At 41.4% G+C, this 16,447-nt stretch overlaps 1 protein-coding gene and 1 pseudogene across 3 annotated transcripts in view; both read right to left on the minus strand.

Annotated features, from left to right (window-relative positions):
• The window catches only part of PTER (phosphotriesterase related), a 77,198-nt gene that overhangs the window by 31,735 nt on the left and 29,016 nt on the right, over nt 1-16,447 (minus strand). Inside the window, exon 2 of one of the 3 annotated variants that reach the window (XM_025397642.1) lies at nt 16,226-16,308. The exons of the other annotated variants lie outside the window; for them this stretch is intronic. The gene's annotated coding sequence lies outside the window, so the exon portion shown is untranslated. The remainder of the gene's footprint in view (nt 1-16,225; nt 16,309-16,447) is intronic. 3 annotated transcript variants of the gene reach the window in all.
• Nucleotides 7,272-7,451, minus strand: LOC112632318 (annotated as a pseudogene).

Raw genomic sequence — 16,447 nt, forward strand, 5'->3', positions numbered from 1 at the left:
TCTGACTCACATGACTTCATAGAATATGGCCCTCCCCAAAACAACCGAGGAGCACACTTAGGTTGAATAATGAAATAACAAAAATAAATGAACCTCTTCACTTTGAATGCTTGATTGTCTAGGGCACACAGAAACACACTTCAAAAATATTGAAAAGCAAAGATTCTCAGCCATCATGAAAGCGACTGTGATTCATTGAAATTGAAATCGGCTATCTCTAAAAAGAGCAAAGCCCTCGCTATCCTCGATTTGCTTTCATTTGTAGCACAAATTAAGTGTTCACCAATGTCTATCAGTGACACCAAGAACCCCAATTCCAGTGCTTTCCTTTAAAAGTACATTTCCTTTTAAAAAATTTGTTTAAATTAAAAAATTAAATGGCCAGGTGCAGTGGCTCATGCCTATAATCCCAGCACTTTGGGAGGCTGAGGTGGGAGGATCACATAAGGCCAGGAGTTTGAGACCAGCCTGGCCAATATGGTGAAACCCTGTCTCTACTAAAAGTGCGAAAATTTGCTGAGCATGGTGGAGCGTGCCTGTAATCCTAGCTACTTGGGAGGCTGAGGCGGAAGAATTGCTTGAACCCAGGAGGCGGAGGTTGCATTGAGCCGAGATCGTGCCACTATACTCCAGTCTGGGAAACAGAGCGAGATTATGTCTCAAAAAAAAATTTTTTTTTAAGTACATTTCCTAAATGAAGGGTTTATAAATTAAAGGAATGAGAGCTACAGAAAATAGTGAGGGCAAACTCCTGCAAGGCCAAGAGCAAAATTAGGTCTTGAGTCCCACACTCTGGGAACTGAAGAAAAGGAACATCACATGTTTCTAAGCCCTCAAACTGTTCCTTCAAACGACGTTCTGAAGTCATCATTTCCCCCATATCCCTTGAAAGCCTTCTTTGACTTCCATTTCTGTCATCTGTAAATTAAAATAACCAAGCACATTTCACAGACTGTCATCAAAATAAATTAGGTACCACAGGTAAAAATACCTGTAAACGCGTTTGGCGCACAGCCCATATTCAACAAATAGTAGCTTTGTTCTGCGAATTCTAGGAACTATTCATGTATTTCCTAGGTTATTTCTTTTCAGAGGAAGTGGCTGATGAGAGGGGAGGTGATTTGGGGGAACAACGGAAAAATCTGTGAAGGGTATAGTATACATGTAAGACAAGGTGAAAACAACATCAGAGGTCAGACGGTGACAGAATTGTAGGCCAATTTATAGGAAGCCACTGCAATTATCTGGAACTCAGGTGTTTGAGATATATTGGCTCATAAGGCATAAATGATGGATTTAGACTTTTGGACAGAACTTAGGACGTGTGGCTAACATGGCCATTGATTTTGCTTGATAGTGCCCTTCTGGAAGCCAAGCTTCTATCAGCTAGGCAATTCAAACGGTGGCTAGGAGAAAAGCAGCCAGTGTCTGTTCAGAGAATCACCATACAGCTTCCAGGCACTATACAGGGCAATATTTTCCATTAATGATGGATAGGAATTTACTGTTCAATGTCTTACTCCCTGCTACTGAGAACAAGGAGTATGCAGTTCATACCTTCCATTGATGAAATTGCAGTACCATTAATAATAGATGCAAGCTTCCATATGGGTTAATTTGCCGTTTCTTTCCTTCTGGCTGACCATCTTACAGACATGTTCCAGAGAGTTACAGAGGGGCAGAAACTGAGCTAAATTGATAAAATGCTGTCACTTTTGCTAGAAAAGTACCAAACTGCATATTTAATTGATGTATATTTGAAAGAGCAATGTTGGTACGTTTCAAGCTCACAAGCTGTGAGTCTTTCTGAAAAAAAAAAAAAAGAAAATCACTTAAGAAATGTCATGCCTTCTGGGAAATTCCTCTAATGCTCTCAGGCAGAACTGGCTGGCACTTCCTATGATCACACACAATGTAACCTCCACTCAAAGGATAAGCAACGATTAAAGAACAAACTGTAGCCAACATTGCTCTAAGCTAGAATGTCTTTGAGTGGGGTGGAGTGTGTATCTCAAATACATGCTTCCTGTGCAGTGAGGGAACCCTTTTCCGTCTGCATTCAGCCTGGAGGTTGCTTTCTTCTCAACATACAGGCAAGGGGTATTCATGGCCTTCCCCTATAGAGAAGAGAGTTCACAGAACAAGGAGGAAGGTAAGGAACGATGAGAGCAGCTATACCCAATGGTGCAAACAGAGTGACTACCAACAAACAAAGCAGGCTTCTGGCATTTTCCAGAGTATGCCTGAGAAGCTTAAGCATCACATACACCGGCACAGAAGCTAGTGAGCAAGTGGGTAGTTAGAGCTATAAACACATGGGTCAAAAGTTCTGTTGCACTTCAAATGTGAAATCTGAACAATCTGAGAGACTGAGGATAGACTGCAATTACTATTACAGCCTAGCTAAGGGGAACAACCTTTCTAATTCTGATGGATCTAGAACTGCAAAAGAACAGAAGACTTTAAAGACAAAAAAAAAAAAAGGGACAAGAGAAGAGAATCAGAGGACAGTCCTCCAGCACAGCTGAAAGCCAGAAATGATAAATAGAATTTGTCTTACTTAAAATATGTATGTTTAAAATATGCACATTTTAAAAATCTATGCATGAATCAACTTCCATAAAATATTTAGACAATTCACCTAATTGTTGAAGATTTGGTGTGCAAGACGGTAGTTTGGGGGCAATTTTAGTTTAGTTTCACTGAGAGTTCCTCACAGCTATTTCACCCTTGCCATTATACTTAAGATGATCATCTTGTCTATGTAGATTGAATATATTTTTCAGTGGCATTTTGAATTTCAGAGGGTAGGACTTTCCAGAACTCTATTTTACCTGTGAATGAGGAGAGCTTCTCTTCACTGCAATACACCGTCCTTATTTCATAAACATAGGCTCTTCTCCCACCCCGACTCTGTTATACTCAGCCCTCAACCTGGCTGAAGGTACTTGTCTAACAATTTTAAATGCAATGGTCAAATTAGGTCAGGCACAGTGGCTCATGTCTGCAATCCGAACACTTTGGGAGGTCGAGGCTGGCAGATCACTTGAGGCCAGGAGTTTGAGACCAGCCTGGCCAGCATGGTGAAACCCCGTCTCCATAAAAAAATACAACAATTAGCCAGGCATGGTGGCATGCGCCTGTCATCACAGCTACTCGGGAGGCTGAGGCAGGAGAATTGTTTCAACCTGGGAGGTGGAGGTTGCAGTGAGCCAAGATTGTGCCACTGCACTCTAACCTGGACAACAGAGCGAGACCCCATCCCCCTCCAAAAAAAAAAAAAAGGCAATAGTCAAATAAGAAAATTGAGTTTTGGTGGATCAGTTTTCAGTTGACTTTCTCAACTCCTCCCCCAACCACAAAAGGTCTCATTCTTATCATACATCCCTTGTTTCATTTTACTCACTGTATTAGGTTGGTGCTAATGTAATCACAGTCTTTGCCATTGAAAGTAATGGTAAAAACTGCAATTAATTTTGCACCAACCGAATAGTTTTGTGGCTCTAAACAAACCCTAACTGACAAAAAAAAAAGGGGGGGAAGGCATCTCAGGGATTTATGCAGACGATATGAAGTGAAGAGCCTGGCAGCCATATACGAATGGAGGAAGAGAGGGGACCCGCTGTACCTGCAGGGAGTCCCATAGGATGTCGCTATTATCCAGAAAAAAATCAGGTAGTGTCTTGTCTGAGATGACACCAGTGGAGATGGCAAGAAACCAGAAGCAATAGGAGGCAGAGCAGATGGAACTTTCTAACTGGACTTGCTGGTACTATAAAAGTATCCTCCAAATAAATGGACTTCTAAGAAAAAAGTGCTGTCTGGCCCAAATAGATGAGCAGTTCTATTTTTTGAAGTGTTATATCACAGAGCGTGGCTGCACTCTAGAAACACTGCACTTAACACTGACATTTGATTTGTGACAAAAATATTTTTTAAATGCATCCTTTTTTTTTTTTCTTAAAGCTTGTTTGAATACTTCCATTGTGCATACAGGTTCAGACCTGCAACATGTCTTCTTTGAAGCCGCCTGGGCCTGGACGCTGACCAATAGTGACACCAGGAGTTCCTCCTTGGACACCATCACCACGCTTCTACTTTCTCAGATATTTATGGCGTAATGGCCCTACTGCATGTGGATTTATAACTTTTAATATTAAACACTGTCAAAAGAATCAATAACCATGCCTGAAAGAAGAGAAGAAAATCCCACCACTTCAGGATACAGAGCAATAATGGGACACAGCAAGTTCTTTAAACTGTGACATAAATAAAGCAAAACTGCTCAGCGATACAAATGAGAAGCTTGTCGTTGGAGGAAGATGTTGGGTTTCATTCCCAACCTTTTTTTTTTTTTTTTTCAAATTGACTAAGAATGTAAGAAGAAAACGTGAGGAAATTTACAAATTCTAAACAATTACAAGGACTATGGCAGTGATGCACCCAGCAAGTGACAGAGCTGGGAAAAGGCCTTTGCAGACAGGTCAGCCTGGGAAAAGTCCCCTCCTCTGTGTCAGCTCAGGCTTTCGCCATCCTGCATTCCTTGATATGAGCCATTCATCTTAAACCGGTAAGTAAAGCCATTGAAGCCATTCAAAAACCCAGGAAACACATCGGGCTTCTTGAATTAAAAAAATCAGCTTGTGGCTTCATTAACTCTTCAATTTAACATGGGTCAGTCAACCTCAAGTCACCAGGGTTGAGTAGATGGCCTTTGTGTAGACTGTGGTCTACAAACTTGTAACTAGCACCCCTGGCTTCCCAAATTTCTCTGTTTAGTAGCCAACTGAAAACATGGTTTTTTTTTGTTTGTTTAAAATGGGGCTGGGCATGGTGGCTCACGCCTGTAATCCCAGCACTTTGGGAGGCTGAGGCAGGCAAATCATCTGAGGTCAGGAGTTCAAGACCAGCCTGGCCAACAGAGTAAAACCCCACCTCTACTAAAAATACAAAAATTAGTCAGCTGTGGTGGCAGGCGCCTGTAATCCCAGCTACTCATGAGGCTGAGGCAGGAGAATCACTTGAACCCGGGAGGCAGAGGTTGCAGCAAGCCGAAATCGTGCCATTGCACTCTAGCCTGAGCAACAAGAGCAAAACTCTGACTCCAGAAGAAAAAAAAAAAAGGAAATGTGGGAGGAAAAGGGAGAGGGAGGAAGAAAAGAGTATTTCAACCCAGATCGAAATGCAACATTACTCACTATAGTAACATCCTAGAGTTGGGACAAGTGCAATATTATTGTCAAGACACTGTCGGAATAACTGACCTTTAAATTTTACTTAATTTGAAAAACGGAGATCTCATCTCTGCCCTTTTCATTCTCAGAAGGTTCCACACTCAATGCCTTGAGAACGTTTGATGTAAAATTCTTGATTTTGCTAGCAACATATATTCCTGACAGTGAAACATACACCAAGCTACTGGAATACAACGGTTATCACTTGCTTTTCTTCATAAAGAACTGTCCACGTTGAAGCCCGTCCTGTGCTTTTTCTAGAGGGGATTTTCTGTCCCGTGGAACCCTAGTCATAGCTTGCCTCCCAGAAATAGCAATACTTCGAGCCAGCTGCACAACTGGTCTTTAGCTGTATTTGATCAGTAAAGTGCTTAAAATTTGTATTACTTTTAAGTCCTGGCAAACCATAGACAGATGTTTTAAACATGGAAAATATCTATATTCCTCTCACAGTTTCATCCAGAAGGCTATTCTTGAGGTGCTGTGGTCTAGCTGGTAAAATGATGGGTTCAGAGGCAAGAATCCTGGCTCTTCACTAAATAGCTTGGGCAACTTAGCTAACCACTCCACACATGTTTTTCCCGTCTGTGAAATGAAGGGGTTGACCAGGTAACTTCCAGATGGCATCCACGCATCTGTGATTCCTTTAACTTGAAATGGGTATTATTGACCGTCTATAGATCATTAACTAACAACGAAAGCTATACTTTCAGAATGGAGTTTTAAATGTATATTTTAGGCTGGGCACAGTAGCTGATGCCTGTAGTCCCAGCACTTTGGGAAGCCGAGATGGGTAGATCATTTGAGGTCAGGAGTTCAAGACTAGCCTGGCCAACACGGTGAAACCCCATCTCTAATAAAAAATAAAATAAAATGTATATTTTATATGCATGTGCAGACGGACATCTATCTATCTATCTATCTATCTATCTATCTATCTATCTATCTATAAAGACAGAATGAATTTCCATTTCACATCCTTCAAAGTTTAAAAGAGAACTCCAGGCCCAGCATGGTAGCACATGCCTGTAATCCCAGCACTCTGGGAGGCCAAGGCAATCAAGGATTGCTTGAGCTCAGGAGTTTGATACCAGCCTGTGCAACATGGCAAGCCCATCTCTACTAAAAACAAAAAAATTAGACAGGCATGGTGCTGTGTGCCTATAGTCCCAGCTACTTGAGAGGCTGAGGTGGGAGGATTGCTTGAGCCTGGCAGACAGAGGCTGCAGTGAGCCAAAATCACACCACTACACTTCAATCTGGATGACAGAATGAGACCCTGTATCAAAAAAAAAAATAAGAGAGAGAGAGAGAACTCTGGGATGGAGGGGTGGCTTTAAGAAAACCCCAATGCCAGGCACAGCAGCTCAAGCCTGTAATTCCAGGACTTTGAGAGGCTGAGGTGGGACAATTGCTTGAGTCTAGGAGTCTGAGACCAGCCTGGACAACATAGCAACACCTTGTCTCCACAAAATTAGCTGGGCATGGTGGGGCACTCTTGTGGTCCAAGCTACTCTGGAGGCTGAGGTGGGAGGATCCCTTGAGCCTGCGAGGTTGAGGCGGAGGCTGCAGTGAGCCTCGATCACACCACTGCACTCCAACCTGAGCAACAAAGTAAAACCCTGTCTTAAAAAAAAAAAAAGAACCTAAACTTGGCGTCCTGGCTCCAATGTTTTCTGGCTGTGTGACTGTGGAGCATTTAAAAGCTTCTCATGACTTAGTTTCCTCACTTGAAAACTGGAATAATACCTGCCTGATTAACCACGTAAGGTTGAAATAAAAAGCAAGTAAAACGATACCTAAAAGCACCACTCAAATAATAAAGTACCGGGCCGGACGTGGTGGTTCAGGCCTGTAATCCCAGCACTTTGGGAGGCTGAGGCGGGCGGATCATGAGGTCAGGAGTTTGAGACCAGCCTGGCCAACACAGTGAAATCCTGTCTCTACTAAAAACACAAAAATCAGCGGGGTATGCTGGCATGCGTCTGTTGTCCCAGGTACTCAGGAGGCTGAGGCAGGAGAATCGCTTGAACCGCGGAGGCAGAGGCTGCAGTGAGCTGAGGCCGTACCATTGCACTCCAGCCTGGGCAACAGAGTGAGACTCCATCTCAAAATAGTAATAATAATAATAACATACTATACAAATGTTCAGGATTATGGTTAAACTGATAAGAACAGACACTACACTTGATCTTAGCCAAAAGGCCAAGAAGCGATAGGATTATGATTATACATCAAACTTTGAATTATTTTCCAAATATTTGCTGAGTATCCTTGGACAAATCAGCGTAAACTTGTTCTTTCAAAAAATAAGCAATAAGGGGCTGAAGTTTATGAACCAAACTGAAGCTGTAATTTGCTTATCCTGTAAATGAATTTCTTCATTTGAGGCCTGTGATTATTAAAAGTAGATTGACAGCTGCAATTGACATTACAACTCATTACGTTTTTGGAAATGATGCACCAAAGTGACTACAGCTACAGGGGGTCCTCATTATCCATGGATAAGCAGTACTGGAAATGACGTTTTCAATGAATGTGCTTCCTACAGTGGGTTAAGTCTCCATGATGACCTTCAGTACTTTCCAATATTCAAATCCTTGTGTAGCCCCGTTCCACCCTGTACCTGAGCTGGCCTGTGAATCACTTTAACGAACAGAATGTGAAGAAGGTGATGCCAAGCCAGTTTGGGACCCATATCATTGGAAGCAGCTTCTGCTTTTGTACCTTTGGAAACCTTGAGTTGCAATGTAAGAAGTCTGGCTACCTTCCTACATGGAGAAGAAGGGGCCTTGAGACAATACGGAGAGAAAGAGAGAGGCCCCAGCCATCCCAGGGCCCCCATTCATCTCAGCCTTGTAGCTGTCCATGTGAAAGTAGCAGGTAAGTGAGTTACCCTGGACATTCTAGTCCAGCCAAGATCCCAAATGATGTCCAGCCCAGCTAAATGCAACTAGCAGAGTCTGACCAACCCACAGAATGATAAGGGACAATAAAATGGTGGTTGTTTGCAACCTCTGGCTTAGGGATGGCTATAAATGTGTGTGTCCCTCCAAAATTCTTATGTTGAAATCCTAATCCCTGGTAACAGTATTAGCAGGTGGGGCCTTTGAGAGGTGATCAACTCATGAAGGTAGAGGCTTCATAAATGGAATTAGTCCCTTTATAAAAAAGACCCCAAAGAGCTCCTTCCTTCCTTTCACCATGTGAAGACACAGCAAGATGACCATCTGCAAACCAGGATGCAGGCCCTCACCAGACACCAGATCTGCCAGGGCTTCAATCTTAGACTTCTCAGCCTCCAGAATGATGAGAAATAAATTTCTGTTTTGTTTTGTTTTTTTGAGATGGAGTCTCACTTTGTCACCTAGGCTGTAGTACAGTGGCGTGATCTCAGCTCACTGCAACCTTTGCCTCCCGGGTTCAAGTGATTCTCCTGCCTTAGCCTCCTGAGTAGCTGGGATTACATGTGCACGCCATCATGCCCAGATAATTTTTTGTATTTTTAATATAGACGGAGTTTCACCATGCTGGCCAGGCCGGTCTTGAACTCCTGACCTCGTGATCCACCTGCCTTGGCCTCCCAAAGTGCTGAGATTACAGTCATGAGCCACCGCGCCTGGCCAAATTTCTGTTTTTTTGTAAGCCACCCAGGCTATGTTATTCTGTTAGAGCACCCTGAAGGGGTAGGTGGTTGGTTACATAGCAGTAGATAATCAAAATATAGAGACCAACACCGAATAATATGTCATTTTTAAAGGGCTTAAGATTTTATGCTAAAAAAATCAAAATAAGTCATCATTATAAATATGCCCTAATGGTTAGAACAAAGAATTAGCTGAGTGTTAGATTTGGTGGGGAGGGAAGATCATTTTTCTGACAAAATTATGTGAGACGACATTCTTTTCCTGACTTTTATACCCCAGTGATGAAAAAAGTTCTGCAAAAATATTTTTGAAGACTATCATTTTTTTTTATCAAGGTCCTCTATTAACTGGTTGTTATGCAACTTCTTCTATTCTGAAGTACTTGGGCTGTTAAGGGTCTAACTCCCGGATTCAAACAATTTTCCTGCCTCAGTCTCTCAAGTAGCTGGGATTACAGGCACGTGCCACCACAACCGGCTATTTTTTTTTTGTATTTTTAGTAGAGACGATGTTTCACTATGTTGGCCAGGCTGGTCTCGAACTCCTGACCTCGTGATCTGCCCGCTTCGGCCTCCCAAAATGCTGGGATTACAGGCCTGAGCCACCGCGCCCGGTCTGGTACTTTATTATTTAAGTGGTGCTTTTAGGTATCATTTTACTTGCTTTTTATTTCAAATCTTATGTGGTTAATCAGGCAGGTATTATTCCAGTTTTCAAGTGAGGAAACTAAGTCATAAGACGCTTTTAAATGCTCCACAGTCACACAGCCAGACTTTGGCTTCAGAGGTATTTTGGCATTTCTCCAGTATCTCTTTCAGCAGCTTCATGACAAACTGCATCTTTAAGGTATTCAGTTTTAGTTTGCAATCTCTTTGCATCATATTACTTGATATTTATGAGCATTTACAGCATTCGGCCAGAGACAAAGAAAAAGACGTGGAGATGCAAGGCAGGAACAGAAACTGATATTAAGGACACAGGAATGCTTACAGGAGAGCTAATATTTTCCCCCCGCCCAGACAGAGTCTTGCTCTGTCGCCCAGTCTGGAGTGCAGTGGCGCAATCTCAGCTCACTACAACCTCCCGGGTTCAAGCACTAGGAGAACTAATTTTTAATAATTCATTTGTGCATAGATTTGGTTTATCTAAGTAACTTACTAGCTGGGGTGTGGTGGAGATGAGGACTCATAATGAATACATCACGAGGTTCCACAGTATATCCCAGCATGGCATGGATTTGTCTTCCTTTGACTTCATCAGGGGCTTCGTCAGGCTAGAGGTGGCGTGAGCAGAAGGTTTCCTTTATCCCCAATAGTTATACAGTATCTAGTGTTTAGTTTGCATCAGTGAGACTCAATTGAACTGAATAGAGAGAAGGAAAGTATAGTACCTAGTTTAAACCTTAAAGAATGAAAGAGCCAAATGGTTTATTCCAAAGTGAATAAAGTACAATGTGCTCTAACTCTAAAATTCCAATCAAGTTTTTTCCTTTTTTGAAGTTTGCAAGGAAATTGGGCATATAATATGGAGAGCTATGCCCTAAGACCCACTAGATTAAATTACTCTACAAATAATTACTTTTTCTTTTATGTCCAGACAAACAGGAAGTCTGGTTTAAATTTTGACTTCTTAGTGAGAAATGAAGAGAATAGAAGCTACGTACGTAAAATTCTCACTTCTACAAACTAAACCTGAAGCACAGTGTATTTTACTTTCATAAATTCCAGAGGGTACAACATGATAGAAAACTGTTCAAATTTCAAAAAGCTGTCCAAAAGTCCAAATACCAAAGAAGTAAAGTATTTATTAGGAATTACTATCCCCAGATAAGCCCCAAAACGTCGTGGGGGAGAAGGACTGTATTAGTCTGTTCTCATGCTGCTGATACAGACATAACTGAGACTGGGTAATTTATAAAGGAAAGAGGTTTAATGGACTCACGATTCTATATGGCTGGGGAGGTCTCACAGTCATGGCGGAAGGCGAATGAGGAACAAAGCCATGACTTACATGGCAGCAGGCAAGAGAGCTTGCGCAGGGGAACTCCCATTTAAAAAACCAGCAGAGCTCCTGAGATTTATTCACTACCAGGAAAACAGTATGGGCGAAACCACCCCGTGATTCAATTATCTCCACCTGGCCCCATCCTTGACACGTAGGGATTATTACAATTCAAGGTGAGATGTGGGTGGAGACACAGTCAATCCGTATCAGGCATACATGATTCCAGTTTTATCATGGGATAAATGCTAAATAATAAAAACAGTATCTGTATAATATTTAAGGAACTTATAACCAGCAATGCAAGAAACACCAAATAACCAATTGCAATTTTTTATTTCTAGATATCCAGCTTCACATTCAAGAAAAAATCTTTCCATTTAAAATGGTAACTTAGTCCTTAAAAGTTAGCAGTAGTGATATTGTGGGAATCCCATAGAAAGCATCACTTGAGAGACAGTTACAACAAATCCAGCCCATTCATTGACTTGTTTGTGAAAACAGGAAGACTGTAGTGAGCGTGGAGATATGAAAACCTCTTAGCCACAACGCTGGCAAAAGTACAAATTTGCCCAACTTGTCTGAAAAGTAATTTAGCAGTAAGTATCCTGAGTCTTAAAAATGTTACTCCGCTGGTGGGAATCTGTCTTAAGGGAATATTTAGACATGTGTAAAAAAGATTTATGCTCAAAGAGTCCATTGTGGCATTATATAGAATGGCAACAAAATGTCTTATAACGTAGGAATGTTTACATATAAACAGGATGGAACATTATGCAACCGTTCAATTATATTTGCAAAAAATATTTAATGACATAGAAAAATGCTCTTACATTCTGTATGCTCTTTGATGTAAAGAAAAAAATAAGGAAAATAAAGAAAAATGCTTTTATTACCCGAGAAAGCAAAACACAAAACTAGTTTAAGTATTTTACGTATGATAAAAATTTATATGGAGTGTATGTATCTACATATAAGTAGGCCTTAACAGACAGAGATACTAAAATGTTAAGCTTATCTTTGAGCAGGAGTGAAGATAGATCTTTTTTTTTTCTTTCATTACAATTTAATGTATTTTTCAGTTTTTAATGTTTATGACATTTATAATCAATAAAAGGTAGTAAGATGGGAAAAGATCAATGCTACTAGTATAAATCCATCAGATGCTTATATTAATGTCACAGGTAAAATAGTAAAGTATAGATTTTGAATCCCCCAACCAAAACACACAGGCAGGCAAAGAGTTATGAAGTCAAGAGCTATTTCAGATTCTTTATTATCACAAAGTTGCTAATTGCCTGTCTTGCCTGAGATTTGATATTGTTCCTGCGCAATATTTCAGATCAAATTACACGCCTTTCTAGCGCTATGGTTCATTTTAATTCAATTCAAGCTGTTTGAGGTAGTCCATAGCTGACTGATTTTGACTTTGGTGGAAGTCTTGAAGCCCAGTGACAATTCTGGAAAAAGCTCCATGGCCTGAATAATTTTTATCACACTTAAGCCAGACCAGGAACAAGATCTCATTTGAACACACTCACGTGTGGGGTTAGCAGTGGAAATGGAGGCGGGGTGTCATGAAGGGAACTTCCTAATCAGAAATTAGGAAGTGCGAGTCATCATTTGTAAGTTAAAAAAAAAAAAAAAGAGAGAATCAAGAACAATACATTTTAAGTACAGATAAACCAAAAAAATAGAACCACAGAAAGAAATCTTTTTAAAGAATAGAACCATAAGAATTATTTTTTGTTTTTTTGAGATGGAGCCTCGCTCTGTCGCCCAGGCTAGAGTGCAGTGGCACAATCTGGGCTCACTGAAACCTCCACTTTCCGGATTCAAGTGACTCTCCTGCTTCAGCCTCCCAAGTCGCTGCGATTACAGGCACCCACCACCACACCGAACTCATTTTTGTATTTTTAGTAGACATGGAGTTTCACTCTGTTGGCCAGGCTGGTCTTGAACTCCTGACCTCAAGTGATCTGCCTGCCTCGACCTCCCAAAGTGCTGGGATTATAGGCGTGAGCCACTGCTTCCTCCCAGGAAACCTTTTTAATGGAGGGCAAACAGCCTCAATAAGATGAAATAAAAAGTTACTATGGATTTGATAAATACATATTAAACAGTTAATAAGTGTAAGATGCTATGTGAGGCAGGTAAGGTCTATGGGAGATACAAAGATAGATAAGAGTCCCTTGGCCTCACTTGGAGGCTGGGAACCAACAATCATGCCTTGTGTTCATTGACTAAGCCCCCATGTGTTGCTTAAAGCACTTTACATATCTCATCTCAAATTCTCACGAATGCATTGCTGGCTTGATATTCTATGAGGAAAGTGAGGCCAAGAAAAGTTAAGAAACTTGCCCTTGGACTGAAAGGCTGCAATTCCAATCTGAATCTGCTTAGAGAAAGGCAAATATTGACTACGAACAGCACTTCACACAGAGTTCTGTTAAGATTAATTAGACTAGTTTAGCCGACAATGACAAAATAGATAGCAACCTTATTGGATAATTAAAAGCCCAGCACTTGGTAATTTACATGACATGTCTACATTTTCCACATTCTCTCTGATGCAACATCTACAAATGCTCCTATTTAAATTAAAAAAAAAAAAAAAAAGGCCAGGCACGGTGGCTCATGCTGTAATCCCAGCATCACTTTGGGAGGCTGAGGCAGGAGGACTGCTTGAGCCCAGGAGTTCGTGATCAGCTTGGGCGACAAAGTGAGACCTCGTCTCTAGAAAAAAAAATTCAAAAATTAGTCAGGGGTGTTGGCACGCACCTGTGGTCCCAGCTACACAAGACGCGGAGGCAGAAGGATCACTTGAGCCTGGGCTCGAGGCTGTAGTGAGTCATGTTCACAATCTCAGAAATGAACAAACAAGAAAACAAAACAAACTCAGATTTCATCCAAGACTCCTGCCTCACCCACACCCACTCAGTTTCTAAATCCTGTAAATTCCACCACTTTAATAGCTCTTCGGTTCATCTCTTCCCCTTCCCTCTCACAGTCACGATCTTAGCAGGAACCACCATCACCTCACAGATGGATTCCAGTAAAAGCTTCTCAGCAATCTCTCCGCTTTCCAGTCCACCTTAGGAAGCCTATACACGGCTCTTTCTAAAGTGCAGACATGAACATGTCTCTCCCTGAGTCTTCTAACCTTAAAAAACAAATCTGAACATAGAGTCTGATAGTACCCTGTGAACCCACTGTGCACTCGCCTGCCCTTTCCTGGACTTTACATCTTCTCCCGTCCCAAGGTCTCTGAGCAGGTTTCTGCCTCTGCTCTCAGCTTGCGAATCCAACCCACTCCCACTCTCCTCCCTGACCCTTTCCCAATCCTGGCCAACTTCTACTCAGCCTTCAGTACTCTTCCTAACTAGAAGACTGTCCTGTGGTTCCTCCTTGTTGCTCAAGCAATACAGGTAAGATGTCAATTCTAGGTACTGTCATAGCACCTCAAGTTTCACCTTAATAATGCACTTCTTCTGATTTTTGGTTTTTTGGCCTTTTTTTTTTTTTTTTTTTTTAAGAGACAGGGTCTCACTCTGTCACTCAGGCTGGGGTGCAGCGGTATGATCATAGCTCACTGCAGCCTCAAACTCCTGGGCTCAAGTGTACCTCCTACCTCAGCCTCCTAAGTAGTTGGGACTACAAGTGCATGTTGCCACACCCAACTATTTTTTTTATTTTCTATAGAGAAAGGGGTCTCCCTATGTTGTCCAGGCTGGTTTTGAACTCCTGGACTCAAGGGATCCTCCCACCTTGGCCCCCAAAGTACTGAGATTATAGGCATTAGCCACCGCACCCAGCTACCTTCTTCTGTTTTATGTCTTTTCCATCAGACTTGGAGTTCGCTGGGGTGAGTCACATCTTCTTTGCCTCTCAGTCCTCAGTTCCCTGCAGTGCCTGGTACATAATATGTATTTAATATGGTACATCTAGATGCTTGCTTGTTTTAGTCCAGCTTTATCCACAAAGGGTTTGAGGAAACTTACACAAAGGAAGCATATAATAAAGTAAGAAAATAAAAATTAAAGCAGAAGCAAAGAAATTATAAATAGAAGTGGAATTAGCACTAGAAAAGAACAACATAAATGTGTAGTTAATAGAGGTTAAAAGTTATTTAAAAAAAAAAAAAGAGCTAAACATTTTCCTGGAATCTTTTTTGTTTTGAGATGGAGTTTTGCTCTGTCACTCAGGCTGGAGTACAGTGGCTTGATCTTGGTTCACCACAACCTCCACCTCCCGAGTTCAAGTGATTCTCCTGCCTCAGCCTTCCAAGTAGCTGGGATACAGGTGTCTGCCACCACACTCGGTTAATTTTTGTATTTTTAGTAGAGATGGGGTTTTGCCATGTTGGCCAGGCTGGTCTCAAACTCCTGACCTAAAGTGATCCGCCCTCCTCTGCCTCCCAAAGTGCTGGGATTACAGGCATGAGCCACCATGCCTGGCCATTTTCCTGGAATCTTTATTCAATATATTTCTGACAATAGATAATTCTGAGATCACAGCACAGCCCTTTTATGGAATATCACATTATTTTCTCAAATCGGAAGAGCTAAAAATTATTAAAAAGCATGGAACATGTTTTTCCAAAAGTGTTTGGGCTCTGGATTTTGAAGCCAGGTTTGTTTTTTCAACTTTCCTGTATCTTCACACTCCAAGTTATCAGAAGGCAGCAAACATACTATTTTATTTTATTATTATTATTACTTTTTGAGACGGAGTTTTACTCACGTCACCCAGGCTGGAGTGCAATTGCACACTGCAACCTCCATCTTCCAGGTTCAAGCAATTCCCTTGCCTCAGCCTCCTGAGTAATTGGGATTACAGGCACCCATCCACCACACCTGGCTAATTTTTGTATTTTTAGTAGAGAGGGGGTTTCACCATGTTGGCCAGGCTGGTCTCAAACTCCTGACCTCAAGTGATGCACCTGCCTCAGCCTCCCAAAGTGCCAGGATTACAGACATTGAGTCACTGTGCCTGGCAGCAAATGTGCTAATTTAGATTATTCTTCTTTACCCAACTACATAGGAATACACAGCCTTTTTTGTTTGTTTGTTTGTTTTGGACTTTTTTGTTCGTTTTTGTTTTTTTAACTTTCCCTTACTATCCACAGTAGTGCCCTTTTATCCACAGAAAATCTGTTCCAGGGCCCCCAGTGGATGCATAAAACCGCAAATAGTACCTAACCCTGTAGAGACTATGTTTTTTTCCCCATATATACATACTTATAATAAACTTTAATTTGTAAATTAGGCACAGTAAAAGATTAACAACAATAACTAATAATAATATAGAAGAACTATAACAATATGCTGGAATAAAACTTACGTGAATGCGGTTTCTCTCCTCTCTCTCTCTCTCTGCGTCTTAAGATATCTTAATATTTTCAGACTGCGGTTGACTACGGGTAACTGAAACCACAAAAAGCAAAACCATGGATAAGGGGAGAGTAGTGTAAGAGCCAGAATCTTGAGCATATAAAACCTAACAGCAAGTGACTTCGTCTCCAAAGACATTTCCTATCTGCATTGGTGGAAGTCAACTGAAAAT

This window comes from Theropithecus gelada, chromosome 9 (assembly GCF_003255815.1).
Source record: "Theropithecus gelada isolate Dixy chromosome 9, Tgel_1.0, whole genome shotgun sequence".
NCBI classification, from domain to species: Eukaryota; Metazoa; Chordata; class Mammalia; order Primates; family Cercopithecidae; genus Theropithecus; species Theropithecus gelada.